Source organism: Lepidochelys olivacea, assembly GCF_965140295.1.
Source record: "Lepidochelys olivacea isolate rLepOli2 genome assembly, chromosome: 24".
Lineage (NCBI taxonomy): Eukaryota > Metazoa > Chordata > Testudines > Cheloniidae > Lepidochelys > Lepidochelys olivacea.
In genome coordinates, this window is record NC_140434.1 from 3,263,512 (window position 1) to 3,277,223 (window position 13,712).

General features: G+C 52.7%; 1 protein-coding gene across 6 annotated transcripts in view; it reads left to right on the forward strand.

Moving 5' to 3' along the window:
- The first annotated feature begins 1,044 nt into the window (after positions 1 to 1,044).
- Positions 1,045 to 13,712, forward strand: part of VANGL2 (VANGL planar cell polarity protein 2) — a 44,624-nt gene continuing 31,956 nt past the window's right edge. For 2 of the 6 annotated variants that reach the window (XM_084613720.1, XM_084613725.1), the window contains exon 1: positions 1,200 to 1,330. The gene's annotated coding sequence lies outside the window, so the exon portion shown is untranslated. Of the gene's footprint in view, positions 1,092 to 1,199; positions 1,331 to 1,554; positions 1,625 to 1,742; positions 1,761 to 11,749; positions 11,799 to 13,712 lie in introns of those variants that run through there. The other 4 variants (XM_084613723.1, XM_084613721.1, XM_084613724.1 and 1 more) reach the window with 4 other exon arrangements.

Genomic DNA, 13,712 nt, shown 5'->3' on the forward strand with positions numbered 1-13,712 from the left:
CCCATTGAGAACAATGGAGAATCCCCACATTGAGAACAAGGGCCATTGCCCCCCACTGAGAACTATGGAGAATCCCCCCATTGATATCAATGGCCATTGCCCCCACTGAGAACTATGGATAATCCCCTGATGGAAAACAATGGCCACTTCCCCCCCATTGAGAACTACAGAGAATCCCCCATTTGCCATCCCAGTGCCATGCCAGTGGCCATTTGACCCGCATTGAGAACTAGGGGAGTTGCAGGGTGCTAAGCACCGTGTGTAAATCTGGCTCTTAGGTCAGCATGGGATTCACAGCTGCCCTGGTTTTTTGCCTACTCATTTACACCAGCGCACAGCGGCTGTGGAATGCAACCCCTCTGATCTGGGGGCGTCTACCCCCACTTTGGCCCTCACTCCCTGCTGCAAAGGATGACCCAAAGTTCGGGGACGGGTGCACCCGAGCCCGGACTAATGGAACTAGTTGCTTGGGCCAAGGCTGCTCCCTGTGGGGGGGAAGGGTTTGCAGCATTGGCCTTGACCCTGCCAAACGGAAATGAATGGTCCAGCCGAAGCCCCTGATGAATCCAGCGAGCCCCGAATCTGCAAACTAGCCCAGCACCACCCCACGGGGTTGGTCACCATGGCTCCGTTTGCAGGACCGAAGCCGTGAGTGGTGCGCCCAAGTCACCCAGCCAGACGAAATATTTGCAGGATCGGGGCCCTTATTTTCTGCGACCGGTCCTTATGTTCAGCCTGTGTGTGTGGGGGGGGTCTCTCTCTCTCTGCAGCTTTACCCCCATCTTCTCCCTTCGCCTCCAACCCCCAAGGGACTGAACCAAGCAGCAGGCCAGATACACCAGGGCCCAGGGCCTGCGCCAGGTTAGGAATCCCCATCTCGCTCCCCCCCCGGCTTGCGAGAAAATCACAGGAAAGTCGCGCGCAACCATTTCATCCCCCCCCCCCCCCCCCAGCTAAAATGTGGGAGGGCTGGAGGGCTCCTTCCTCTGGCAGGAATCTTAAATGAAGAAAACTGCCAGACAGTGCCCGTTCCTCCCCCGTCGCCGGCTCTTTCCCTTTAACACCAACACACTAAACAAGATGCGGGCGAGGTGGGGGGGGGACTCTGGGAACTTCATCTCGGAGACAATGGGAGAGCTGGAGGGGGAGGGAACCGGTTCCTAGAACAGCCGGGGGGGGGGGCTCAGGGAGGACTTTGCGTTCACACACTCGCAGGCTGGCAGCCGGGATCCGCAATTTCCAGGCGCTTTCTTTGCACCGGGATTTTGTTGTTGTTGTTTTTTTTGGTTACCTTTCGCAGTCGGCGCAAAGCGAGGCAAGCCGCAGCCTGGTAAACGAAGGGCATTTCCCGTGGATTTCGGAAAGGGGGGGGGATTTTTTTTGGAAGCGACGCGTTTTGCCCTTTTTTATTTTTATTTTTAACTGTCGTTGCGAAGAAGAAGAAAGTGTGTGGGGGGAGGAAGGCAAAGCCCACCATTAAATTGCGGTTGTGTGTGTGGGGGGGGGGGGCGTGTGTGTGTGGGGGGGGGGTTGGAATCTAACAAAAGGCACAAGAAGCTACAGAAGAGAAGCTGCGCCCCGGTTGTTAAGGGGAACCCGGACTGGCCGGCCGGGCGCCGCAATGGTGAGTGAAGTCGCCCTCTGAAAAACACGGCGTGAAGCCCGCTTCACGCCGGATCAAAGTTTGCATCCACCCACCCGGCGCGCAGCGACCGAGCCGGCAAAGGCGCAGAGCAGGCTCCTGCTCGCCCATTGTTGGGGTGAGTCCCAGGCAGGAGGGGAAGGCTTGGGAATTGGGGGGCTTACAAGAGGAGATTCTTCATTAACACCGAAGGGGGAGGGTGTTGTGGGGAGGGGGGAGAAGTGGATTGTTTATAGGCTTGTGTAATGTGCATGATTTTAATTGTTGCTCCCCCCCCCACACACACACAAAAAGGCCTCCCAAGCCAGGCCCTTTCCTGGGGTTGTGGCCAGGTGGGGAATGCATGCGGTGGGGAAGAGCTGGTGGATGGAGAGGGAAAGATTTTTTTTTTTTTAAAGGGAGGGATCCTGATGAGATAAATCGCAGCCTGCGTTTCATTTCCCACCTCTTCTGTTGTGTGTGTGTCTGTGTGTTGGGGGGGGGGTGTTTATTTTTATTGTACTGGGGGGGGGTCATTGCACCTGGCTCGTTTCCTCGCTCCCTGGCCTGTGGAGATGGAGCATTTTCAAGAGGGGGGTTGTCTGCAGGCTTCTGGGTCCCTTTTGAATGATCAGACCCACCCTTCTGCTGTCCCCCACTTCCCCTAGGGTGGAATAGATCCCACATGCACTGTAGGTGAGACTGGAGGGTCTGGGATCAAAGTGGGGACACGGGATCAGGAGAGGAGGGGGGACGTGGTCTGAGTATTCCTACAAGCCTTTTTTTTTTTTTTTTCCCTTTCCCTTTCTTTTTTGCCTTTGGTTTAAGAATAATTTGCTCCTGGAAAAATGAAATGTGAAATTCATGGTGTGAATTTAAGTGCCTGCCAGGTGGAAAAACAAGGAGGTGTATAAGGCCCTCCTCCCCATATACTGAAACCCACCCAGCTTTTCTGCATGGGTTATCCATGGTGTAGGGCTCCTCTGTGCATGATTATAGCTACACTAGTGCAAACCTCAGTGCAAACAGTGGTCTGCGCTGGTGTAAACAGAGGTGTGCCTCCATCCAGGTGAAAGCCATCACTGATGCAAATTGCCTATTTTTTTTACACTAGTACTAGTGTGTCTACGCTAAGGATTTGCGTTGGTGTAACTACATCAGTGCAAAAAATCCCCAGTCTAGACAAGACTTGAATGCCCCTGTGATGCAGAGGGGGAATTTGTCAGCACTGGTGCAAATTCAGAACACCCTAGTCGCTTCATGTATCCTTGCACGTTTGTGCAAATGAAAGATGGCAACCTGGCCTGGCAACTGGGCTAATATCACCTTGATTTGGGGCAGGCCAGGGAACTTCCTGCACTTTGTAGCTTTTTCACCCGGGGTGATAGTCCCTTTTTTTGAGGGAGTAGCAAAAATAAGTTTTGATTGGGGGTGGGGAGAAGTGTAAATGTTCGATGCTCCCAGTCAGATTCACTGGGATCTTCCTGTCATGCTTCCCTCTGCCAGCTTTGCTCACCTGGATCTGTGAGAGCGAGGGCCTGGATTCTGATCCTGCTTGCACCAGTCTCACTCCCGTGCACCAAAGTTAACTACTAAGGAGTTACTCCCGATTTACCCCAGGTGTGAGACCAGAATCCTGCCCCAGGTCTCTGTCAGGGTTGGGAAGCTTTTCTCATCATGAAAGGGCGTGTGAGTCGATTTCCCCTTCAGGCCTTGAAGTAATAACTGAAGAAGAGGTTTAAAAAAAAAAATCGCTTCACAGGGCCCCTGGGGTTGGCTGTTGCTTAATCACAGCAGTTCTGGATTGTGTTGGGACTGATCTGGGCTCGGAGGCAGACGGAGTCTGATCCTGATCTCGCTTAACACCAGCATGACTCCCCTGGAGTTACTGCTGCTCTCTTCTCTGAATCCCCGGACTTAATGAACAGATGACTTAATTTCGATGAGGAGATGGCTCCTTTCCTGGCTGGGAGGCTCAGGGGAGCCTGGGTGCCTGGGGTGTTTAGTTTGTGGTGCTGCGGACTAGTAATCGAGGGTTAAAGTGATCTCAGAGGCCTTCAAGCAAAACTCTACTTAACTTTAGTCCATGGATTTCGAGGCTGGAAGGGATGTGTCTGATCATCTGGCCTGACCTCACGCGTTACACAGGCTGGAGAACGTCACTCAGTGATTCTTATATTAAACCTACTTGCATGGGATGGAATGTGCTTTCCGCGGGAGCGCTGGTGATGCTGCACGGCCTGGAAGAGCTTCGTGCTTGTGGCATTGCAAATGATCTGTAGGTGAAGCCTAATTGCACATATATCCGTGTCCAAAAGTACCGGGTTAAGCCCTAGCTTTGGTAAACGTTCATGCAGAGGAGAGATGACCAAGGCTGGCAGCGGTGCTGGAAGGAAGGGGGCTGCCACACCACCTGGCTTGAAGTGGTTTCCATCCTATGCAGGGTTTACACTTTGGTTCAATGGCTCTCAGCACCCCCGTGAGGCCCATTGTCCCAGCGCCCCTGAATGCTTGTTAAATCAAACGCAGAGTTTGGGTTACCTGCCGTGGGGAGGTGAAGAACCTGCAAAGGCAGGGAGCCGTGGAGTCTCAAAGCTGATGGTTTCAGAGGAGCAGCCATGTTAGTCTGTATCCGCAAAAAGAAAAGGAGGACTTGTCGCACCTCAGAGACTAACAAATTTATTTGAGCATGAGCTTTCGTGAGCTACAGCTCACTTCATTGGATGTGACACCTTCATCTGGGATGACCACGGCTTAGCGAGGGTCCCACCAAGTGCGCTGAAGTGCACCTTCTGGGGTGGGGAGGAGATGTGTGGCGCATTAGAGGGGAGAAATGATGAGCTTTCTGTGAGTGGCTGCATGGTCTAGAGGGTAGGGCGCTGGACTGGGAGTCAGGAGATCTGGGTTCTGTTCCTAACTCTGCCACTGCCCTGCCGGGTGACCTTGGGCAAGTCACTGCCCCCTCTCTGTGCCTCGGTTTCCCTTTGCCAGGCTTGTCTCTTTGGAAAGTAAGCTCTTTGGGGCTGTTAGTGTCTCTCACTGTGTGCGTGCAGCGCCATGGGTCTCCGATCTTCTGTGGGGTCTTTGAGCTCGACTGTAAGGCTCATCCTGTGGAGAAGCAGAGCAGACAAGACAGCGGGGAGGGAGTTGTGAAGGTGAATCGGTTGCCAAAGGCACATGGGCTGCGTGAATCGCTGGAGCGGGAGGAGAGCAAAGATGCTGCTTTGGTGTCTAGACCTGGTTGCCTGGGGATCCTGCAGGCTGATGCGCTGCTTATTTAGGGCCTGACCCTGCAAAGGGCTCCATGCGAGAGGTGGACCCCTGTCCAGTATGGCAGGGTCCAACAGGGGGCCTGACTCATCATTGTCCGGCCCTTTGTGTGGTCGTCTGCAGCCGTGCAAAGGGAGCGTATCCCTCTGGTGATCTGGTAGCATGCTGCACTCTCTTTGCACGGCTGCAGACATCTGGCCAGATTCTGTTTGCAGTCACACAGGTGTAAACCCAGAGCGAATCCACGGATGCGGCTCTGGGTTTGCACTAGCCTAAACTGCAAACAGGATTGGGCCTCTTGCGCTCTGGGCTCCTTCAAAAGTATGTTCTGCGTTGCCCCATAGGTGCAGTCTCTCCCTCTGCTCTCCCCGCCGCCCGCCCGAGCACGTTGGTGGACGAGTCCTGGGGTGTGGGAGCTGTAATTACGGTAGTGTAACATTCCAGCCGTAAAACTCCGCACAGCCTTGGTGCAAGCGGCTGAGCAGCCGTCGCCAGCTCCGCCAGATGTGACGGGGTCTCAGTGGGTGGGACGGAGGCAGTGGGGTCTGGGGGTTAGAGGAAGGAGCAGGAGTTGGCCCTGCTGGGTTCTCTTCCCGTCTTTGGGGGAGCAGGACTCACCTGAGTTCCATTCCTGGCTCGGCTGCTGGATGGCAAGTCACTTCCCCTCTCCGTGATTCTGCCTCCTGGTTGGGGAGATGAGGATAATTCTGACCTGACGCCAGGAGCCTGGCGAGTTACTTGGATTTGGAGATTCTGGGATTAGAGGGCTGGTGGGTTGACCAGGCTCGGTTTGTTGTGTGAAGTGAATTTGGGGCAGGGACTGTCACTTGCTAGGTTTGTACAGCGCCTGGCACAGTGAAGCCCAATCTTGGCTGGGACTGCTATGTGCTACTGAAATATAAATATTTACTAATGGTAGTTTGTAAAGAAACAAAAATCCCCCCCACCCCCATGCACGTTTGCTTCAGAATGTGAGCCGCTAAAGAGCGTAAAACCTTCCCTTCGGGAAGCCAGCCGCACTTCTCAAACATTAATGGCTTAGCTTCGCCAAGCCTGATGGGCCTAGCTCTTGGCAGGCCTGGGTTCAAATCCATCCCTTGCCACAGACTTCCTGCGCGACCCTGGGCTTAGTTTCTCTGCGCCTCAGTTTCCCATTTGTACACTGGGGACAGTAGCCCTGCCCTGCTGCTCGCGGGGGCTGTGAGGATAAGTACGTCAGACTGGGGGGGTGTACAGATGCTAGAGGAATGAGGGTCAGGTAGAGCAGAGATGGGTACCGGTTAGGATGGGGGAAATCGAGGCAAAGCGCCTGGCCCAGGGACACACTGTGACTCAACTGGGAGTAGGTTCCCAGCGTCCTGGCTGCCCGGTTGCGTGCGCCTTCTCCCCAGTCTCACTTCGCAGCTTCACGTTCATGTAAATTAGCAGAATTTTTGTGCTGGCTAGTGCTTGGGTCAGGCGCCGGCTGGGGTGGATGCAGAGGTTAAAGTGACATGTGATGGGGGCAGCTGGCCTTCCCGTTCCAAGCCTCTGCCCTGTCCTTGGGGTGAAGATCAGGCTGTGTCCCGGGGCTGCTCACTTCCCCGCTCAGGTTGTCTGGGGCTAATGAGGCGGCTTTGACTGTCAAAGGTTTTGATCTGCAAGGAGGGGCCGCGGGTGGAAACAGACACAATGAATGGTCTGGAAGCTGTGATGATGGGCTGGGAGTGAGCTGGCGTGGGTGGGGTTGAGCTCTGCATTGCAGACTGTGGGGCGTTTGGGAACTGAAGTTATCAGGGGTGGAGAGACAGGGCTGTTTAGGAAACGGGACTTCTTTGCCCCTGCCCGTGGAAATGCCCCACGTCTGCCCTGCATTTAGATTACGCACACTGGCCATTGCCATGCTGTTCCTCCTTGGAGCTTGGGGATCTGGGCCAGGAGGGCATGTTGTGACGGGTCTCTCTCTGGAGCTCCTGCTTGTGAATCAGAGAGGGCCCAAGCGGGATTCTTGCTGCCAGAATGAGCGGGGAGCTGTTTAGCTAGGGGACTGAGATAGGGAAGCGAGGGAGCAAATAATCCAGCCCAGGGCTGCTCTGGGTCTCTTAACCAAAACTGCCTGTTTCAATCCCTGGCGTGGGTACAAACCAGGCCCATTTTACAGTGTGATTCACTTGTGCAAAATCGTGCTGTGCTGGCGTAACACGCGTGCAAAGGGAGGGCGGAGGGGCTGTGAAAGCATTGTGATTTAGTTCCTTACAGTGTGTATGATAACACCCATTGTTTCATGTTCTGTGTGTATATAAATCTCCTCTCTGTATTTTCCACGGTATGCATCCGATGAAGTGAGCTGTAGCTCACGAAAGCTTATGCTCAAATATATTGGTTAGTCTCTAAGGTGCCACAAATACTCCTTTTCTTTTTGCGAATACAGACTAACACGGCTGCTCCTCTGAAACTTGCCTTTTACAGGCAGTTTGCACTGGTGTAAAGGAATGCACTAAGTGCAAGGCGCTGGAGAATCGCTCCCCAGGGATTTGCAGGGGTGCTACTCCTGCTGTCAGGAATAGAAGCCAGTTTTCCAGTCCAGTTCTTGTCTCTATGAGGAACGTTGCACCAGTGTAATTCAATCAGTTTTAAAATAGATTTAGTTAAACTGGGGCAAACGCCTACTTGAATCAGCTCGTGCCTGTAATTTACTGATTTAAGCGGGTTCAGGTGCATCTGCATTAGGGGATTTGCACTGATTTAACTAGATGGGTTTAATAGATTTTTAGTTAAACCAATACAAGTTTTCTCATATAGACAAGGCCAAAGGGACCTGGTAGAAAATTCGAACTACCCCCTCACCCCCCAAATCCTGAGAGAGGCTTAAAATCATGAGTTTTAGGGCGGGAATAATGAATTTGGGGTTCTGGTTTTTGCCTCCCTTGAATCGGGAGGGCTAGAAACATACTTCATGAACTCTCACAGTCTTCTCCCATGTCTCATAAAATTTGGTGACACCCCTGTGCTTGGAATCCCATGACTGCATGAGAATCCCAGCTTTCATTTTTTAAAGTCAAGTGTCTAGCTTTTGTGGTTGCAGAGAAAAGCTTGAAAATATGTCCAGAATGTGCCATGAAAGCTCAAAATCTAGCAGGCAAAGGAAAAACCCCGCGAAGTGTATAATGTAAAAAAAAAATCTGGTTTAAAAAAAATTACAACTCTCACGCTTTTTGGACCCAACTCAAGATTTTTGAATACTTGACATTGGCAATAGTGAGTCTCGTAATCACATGCCTCTGGGAGCTGTGGCTTTCAGAAGAAAACATGGGAAGGGATCAAAGCGTATATAAGCTAACGAAAACTAAGCCTAGCGAAGGCTGGTCGGGAATGTCTGTTCTCCCCATCTCATAACACAGGAACAAGGTGGAAATTAAACACTGACAAAAGGAAATACTTTTTCACTCAATGTTTGATTAGCCAGTGGAACTCACTGCCACAGGAAGTCATTGAGGCCAAGAATTTAGCAGGATCCAGAAAGGGATTCGACCTTTATATGGAGAACATGAATATTAAGAGTTATCGTAATAGACCATCCTGGGGAGGAGGGGGGCAGATGATCCCACATTTTTCTGGTATGGGGTTCTTGCACCTTCCTCTGAAGCAGCTGGTGCTGGCCACTGTCAGACACAGGATACTGACTAGGTGGATCTGTTCTAATCTGGCAATTCTTCTTCTGTTCCACCAAAAATTGCGAAAGTTGCAACAAAATCAGGAGAGCCGGCAGCCCTGGGATTGTACCTGGCTCATGAGGCCTCTGATTCCACGTGCGTGTATGAAGTTGGGGCGGCGTGTGTGTGTGTGTGTGTGTGTGTCACAACACTTTCACTGTAAAACCAAGTGGGGGCTGCTGCCTGGTTTTCTGACAATGAGAGAGGTCTGGCTGGCAGATCAGAACTGGGAGGCGAAATGTTTGTGAAGTCTTGCAAAGCTCTAAGCTCAGATGGTTGTATCGGGAGGGGGTGAGGGCTGGAGGAGACCCAGGGCGGTGGAGAAGAAAGATTTTTTTTTTTCCTGTTGTTTGAGCTTCTAAGAGGGAACTGCAAACAATGGAGAGTTAAGTAAATTTTGTCGGTGGCCTCTTTCCAGCTTCCCAGCTGAGGAGAGGTGGGGACGTGGAGCTGGCGTTCAGGGCTATGAATAGCCGCAGCTCTCCTCAGCCAGTGAGAAAAGCTTCTTGGTGACCTACTTCTTGGTGCTTTTACCTGGGAAGGGCTGGAGTTTATCTGCCCAAGTGGAACAGCCCTCTGGTAAGCCTTCCCCACCTCCCTCCCTGCTGGGGTACTTATGCAACCTAAGCCCTTCTCTAGCCAGCGCCGTGGCACCCTGAGCAGCTCAGCGTGGCGGCCACTTGTGTGGGTTTTAACAGGGGTGCTCTCTGAAATTTGGCCTGCCATCCGCGGGCATCTGATTAGTGGAGCTGGCAGCACCCCTAGCCTCCCGTAGGATCGAGTGTCCATGTGAGATCCTGTTTCTGCTGCCCAGGCCTTGCCCCCCCCCCAGCCAGCTGCCCCCCTGCTCCAGCCGAGGGGCGCCACTGCACAGGCCCGGCGGGGGGTGGAGGTGGCCGTGATGTGGTGGACAGCAGGGGAAAGCGGTCCCATTGTATCCAGCCAGCTAGCCGTATGGAACCAAAAACATAGTTTGGAACGCAAGCAGGCGTTGTCTCCAATCCCCAGGTCTTACGGGTGTAGGAGGGAATTGTTCGGCTCCTAAGCTGGAACATTTACTCATTTATTCTCCGTCGCTTGGAGTCCTTACATTGAGATTGGGCGTCTCTCAGAGATGCGCGCCAGCTCCTACAGACATCACGGGACGTGGGGGAAGGATTCTCTGGCCTCTATTGTGGGTGTGATTATTAATAGTTATTAGGTGTATTATGGTAGCGCCTAGGAGCCCCAGTCGGGGACCAGGTTCCCACTGTGCTGGGCGCGGTATGTTATTGTTTATTAGGTGCATTACGGTAGTGCGTAGGCACCCCAGTCACTGGCCAGGACCCTGTGGCGCTAGGAGCTGTACAGACACCAAACAAAAAAGTCACGCTAGATGATCACAATGGTCCCTTCTGGTCCTCTGAATTTATTCACCTTTTTTTCACTTTGGAATAGCAGTCTCCCCCGCCCCACACACCTCCCCGTGTGAAGGCTCGCAGCCCCTGTCTGGCATTTAAAATGACAAAAACAACCAGGCTGCTCAGTCATCTCGGCGCCTCTGCTAGACAGCAGCTAGCAATCAAGTTCTAGCCGAGAGAGAGGATGGCCCAGTGGTTAGATCGCCCAAGTCCTAGGCAGCTCTAGATTCAATCCCCTGCTCTCTCTGACTCCCTGTGTGACTTCGGGTGCTTGGTTTCTCTGTGGCTCAGTTTCCCCGGTTTCCCCCAAGGCTGTTGTGAGGATAAATATGGGGCAGATTGTGGACGGGCTCGAGTGCTGTGGTCATGAGGGGCCATGTAAGTTCCAGAGGGTTTATCTACACCTGTGGCTGGCCCGTGTCCGCTGACTCGGGCTGGGGGGCTATAAAATTGCAGTGTAGCCATTCGGGTTTTATTACAGGGTAGATATACCCTAAGATAGAGAGGACTGTCCGCTCCCCACCCTCTCACGCCGACCTATGTTGATCCCCCTACCTCGCCTCAAAGAGCAGGTCACTGCTATGTGCCCTGGAAGTCAACAGGCAGGGCAGACCTGCGGGCCCTTCCACGGATCCCTGTGCTAGCCACCCCTCTCTGTCCTGTCGAGAGGGATGTAGCATCAGGGCCTCCACTGATCTCCAGCATGTCATGAGGAGAGAGAGAGAGGATCTCTCAGACAGACTGATCCAGGCCATTGATAGTCAATGGTGCTAAAGATAATAAATAACCCTCTAGCTCTTATCTAGCCATTTACGTCTATAGATCTCAAAGCGCTTTCCACAGGAGCACAGTATCCTTATCCCCATCTGTAAGATGGGGAGACTGAGGCACAGAGCAGGGAGGTGGCTTGCCCAAGAAGCAGTGGGTGTGATTCTCATTGATGCTAAGACCTGGTCTGCAGTTAAAAATGAGATCGACCGGGCTGCGTCACTCAGTGGCTGTGAAAGGTCCCGTGGCATTCTCCAGATGAGGATGAAACATGACAGATCTCTAATTGAGGGCCCTGCTTTTGCATGGTGTGGCTAAGCAATAGGGTGACAGGGTGGCCCTGTGGGGAAGGCTCTAGACTGGGCTCCAGGACTCCTGGGTTCTATTTCCCACTCAACTCCTTGTGTGACCTTCTGATTTCTGTGCCTCAGTTTCCCCATTGTTGCAGAGCCTTGTGAGGTCTGTAGGTGAACAGTCCCATAGAGCTGTGTCTGAGCACTAGTAGGAAACGGTAGCAATCTCTGGGTTGGCTCCTCCAGCAGAGAGGCCGGACTCAAGGCAGTGGCAGGCATGCGAAGCATTGTGTCATCTCACCCTTATTAAAACCATCCTGATTTAACTGTGTTTATTTGATTTAGATTTATAGACCTGCTAAAGGTGGCGCCCGTGGCATGAATCACAAATACCGCCTAAGTGCAGCAGCACCATGTAACATAACCCATCTCCAGGGGCTTGGGCAGTTTAAAACTCACCTTCCCTCCTGTCATACCCATCCCCATTTTCAAATGTCTGCATGGTAAGCACCTAGGGTAAAACCTGGATCCTGGAGAGTTACAGCATGGAGGCTTCTTGCCCCTGTTAATAAAGGCAGGAATAAACCATGGTTCAGCCACAAAGCCACCCCTACAGCGCTCTTTCTGTGAAGAGGGAAGAATTTACCAAGAGAGGTGGTGGCTTCTCCATCTCTTGACGTCTTCAGAGCCAGACTGGCTTCCGTGGCTCAGTACAGGACTTGGGTGGATGTCTCTGGCCTGGGCTATGCAGGAGGTGAGTCCTTGTGGTTTAAGATCTATGAATCCTGAAACGGTGATGTCCTGTTTTGCTAGTTGCAAGCCCTTAAGCTAATTTTGATACTGGTTTGAGGGTGGAGGGAACCCAGTGGACAGGTGCCCTAGAGCAGACATGGCCTCTTGGTTATTGGTCATAATTTTTTACTGTACGTTATCGTCTAAAAGTCCCCAGTCCAGAGGAGGGCCCCATTGTGCCGGGTGCTGCACAGACATGTAGTGAGACAGTCCCTGCCCCAAAGCGCTTGCACTTTGGATAGACAAAAGGTGAGAGGGGAAACTGAGTCACAGAGTGAGACAGTGACTTGCCCACATGTCCGTGGCAGAGCTGGGAATGGAACTCAGCTTTCGTCATTCCTAGTCTAGTGCCCTGTGCCCTGCAGATGTATCAACCTTATCCACTGGACTCTGGTGCTGTTGGGCTGCGATTCTGGATGCCGGTGGGGAAAGATTTTTAACTTTTATAAATACACTGTGGGGGAAAAACACATGAATAATTAGATCCAACCCTATGGGCCTTTTTCTCCCCCATCCCAAGTACCCTGAAATGCTGATGGAGCCAAGCCAATCCCAGCTGGCAGCCCCTTGAGGTTGTGTGCTGGGACAAGTGGCAGATGCTGCCCTCCTGTGCGTCTCCGCATTGGTTCTGCGTTATTACCCCATGACGCATGCTGTTATGTCCAGTGTGTGTGTCCGGGGGTGTGTGGGTGTAGGTGTAAGTGGAAGGCAGCCAGGACGGGGGCAGGTGCTGAGGTGGGAAGATGGGAAACCAGCAGGGAAATGCCAGCAGGCTGCTTTATTTACAAACAGACCTTGCAAAAGTGATGGATTGTTTTCCACACCCAGCCCATCTGGCTTTGCTCCTGCTCTTGGTAGCAAGTTTTATCCCTCTGGGCTCAGAGGCAGTTGCGGGTCTCTGCAGCCTCCCCTTTTCATGGCGGTAACTTCTTCAGGGACAGCTGGATCTGCTCTTGCTGGTCCCCAGATCCAGTGCTGCTGGAAAGGATGCCCTGAACTGGCTCCTCCATAGATCAAGGCCCAAAGGGACCATTGTGATCATCTAGTCTGACCTCCTGCGTCGCACAGGCCAGAGAACCCACCTGGTGTTTTCTGCAGCAAGCCCATAACCACTGGCTGGACCAGTGCCTATGTCTCCTGTATTCCCCACTCATCGTCCAGCAAGGACACCCGCTTCTAGACTCCCGGCTCCTTGGCCGCCACCCCTCTGGCGCGGAGACGTGCGTTTCCCCCCCCCCCCCCCCCGACCGGGGTATTTCCAGGCTGCGCAGCTCCCTGCCTGCACGGGGAGCTTCCCAGTGAGCCAGACTGCTCAGCCAGCTCGCTTTGCTTTCTCCGTGGTAAGGTGCCCCGCTCCTTTTCCTACGCAAGCACATCTATTTTTAAGGTGAAAGCTCTACGGAGAAGACCCAATAAAAGAACCCACCCTCATGTTGATAAACTTAGCAGAGATTTTCCCCAGCTCCAACAAGGGCTCTGGAAGGGGTCAGTCCTTCAAACCTCACCCGGGGTTTCCCTGCGGTTACAAGTTCATAACACGTTGGGCGCCATGAATAAATCAGCCTGGTCTTTATCCAGCTGGGCTCTTTGGTCTAGAGATTCCAGGAGCGGGTGATTAATAGACAACAGGTCTCTGCTCAGGGCATAGCTTCACAAGGCTGGGTTTTTGCATGGCCGGAGAAGGGGAGGGTGCATCTGCGTTCACCTCCCGCTGGGGATTTCCTAGGAAACCCACTGAACGCAAAGTTCGCTCTGGTCTGGCACACTGTTTCAAAGATTTCTTTGACACTCATAACAATTCCCAGGGTTTACCTTCGTTGTCTGCCCCCCAGAGACATTCTGCACAATCCCCCAATCATACGTAATACAACAAACT